We start from the raw sequence: 2,046 nt of genomic DNA on the forward strand, positions 1-2,046 counted from the left end.
CCTTTCAATCTTTTTGGCAATGAAGACATTGTCGCATTTTAATGTGGGGGTGAGGTATTTATTTTCAAACCTTGCTATTTTTAGCTTCTATTAAAAAGAAAAAAAAAAAAAGGAAAACTTTGAGAATAACATACTCCACTATCAATCACAATTGGGGGAAACAAACCTGGTTGTGATAAGACAGTTAAGTTGTAAGACACTTACCCGTAGTGAGATGTCCGCATGACACACGTGGGGCAAGCCAAAAACGAAAGCAAATTGCCAGGATCAACCCATAAATAAATGACCACAACTCCGCTGCCAAAGTAAGGTAATGAGTTTAAGTTTGAGAAAGAGCGCCTTGCTCGTAGTTGGATGTTCGCTGACACACGTGGGGGCAAAGCCAAAACGAAGGCAAGACACTTGGATCAGCGCAAGATCAGAGAAAAATATAATGTAAAAAATATGCAAGGATAAAAATCATTTCACACCCTAGTGAAAAAAGTTCCTTTTGAAATAAATCATGTGATGTCCTTAGAATCTAGTAAAGTTCTTTTGAAGGTTAAACTTGCAGTCCCTAGGTCTTAGAAATATTTTAAGAAAGAAGACTTGAATAAGACTTAAGGAATTTTCGGTATATAGGATTTGAATGAAGTATCCTTGGAAAATCTAGGAAAAGAGATTGCGACAGACTTTCTAATAGAAATATTTAGCTTATTGCTTGAGGACAAGCATTGTTTAAATTTGGGGGTGTGATAACGGGCAGAAATGCACGTTATTATAGTGCTAAGTTATTAAACAATGAAGGTTTGCGTTTGATGAAATATGTTAGATTGCGTCCAAAAAGCTTAAGTTCATGACATTGCTGTCATATGCGTCCATCGCATAGATCAGTTAACTTTGTATTTTATCCAGAATAATGCGTTAACGCAAGGTGGAAAGCGGAATCATAAGAAATCAATGGTCGAGCGAAACATTACCGTAGGCTTTGCGGTGATTTGTGCTCGCAAACATCTGCTCAAGAAGGATTGCCCGCATAGACCCGCGCAATCTTGATGGGCCGCATCTGGGTTGAAAAGCATATTAATCAACGATGGGATAGAAAGTTGATGACGGTCGGATCCAAATTAATTGAACAAGCCACTAACGATAACAGTACACTAGCTTTTCGATGACAAATATCGGTGCATCAGTCAGAGAATTAAAGACATCTCATCTGTGCAATCATAAGAGAGAAGCCGCCTTTCACCCCGAAGCTCTATAAATACCAAAGGCAACCATTAGAAAAAGAGTTCAGCTGGTTCAGTTGTTCAGCTAGTTCAGCAAGTTCGGATACTTAGATAATTTTCTCCATAGTTAGAAATAGCCTTGTTCTTAGATTTTCTTTTATTTTAAGGCGGAAGCAGAGAAGTGAGATTGTGCCGACAAGATCGTTCCGATGAACTTGGAAGAGTGCCGAAAGCTTCAAGATCAGAAAAAGAGGGCTAGCTCTTGCGGAAGCAAGAATATCTTTTTGAACCGAATAGAGTTGACAGTGTAAAAGCCTTGGGAAGCAAGGGATTGCTACCAGACTCTCTCTATCCTTATCTTCTATTGTTATTTTGTACTCAAACTCATCTATAGAAATGGAATTTACTTCTCTATATCTGTTCACTCTCTGTTATTACGCATAAGCAGCTAAATCTGTCGAATGGGTTGAGAAAGCATTTAGCTAGCAATAACTGGGAATCTTCATTCTATCGATTATCTTATATTATGTATGCTTCATTCCTTCATTAGAAATACTCGGGAAGGTAGTCTAAGGACAGGATTCTAGGCTTGAAAAAGTCAGGTTAGAATCTAGGCTCCAATGCAATAATCAAGAGATAGGAGCTTAGAAATAAAAACTGTTTTTATTAACGCATCGCATGCATCCTAGAGATAGGATATGATTGTGTGCTGTCACCTTGTCTTTGTGTGCATCTTGCATCATCGCATAGGAAAAAGAGAAGAGACTTAGAGATAAGCTCTATGGACACTTTTGCATTCAACACATTGCATTCCTAGACTTAGGAGCACTGCATAGCA

The sequence above is a fragment of the Benincasa hispida genome, chromosome 12, assembly GCF_009727055.1.
Source record: "Benincasa hispida cultivar B227 chromosome 12, ASM972705v1, whole genome shotgun sequence".
In the NCBI taxonomy this organism is placed as follows: Eukaryota; Viridiplantae; Streptophyta; class Magnoliopsida; order Cucurbitales; family Cucurbitaceae; genus Benincasa; species Benincasa hispida.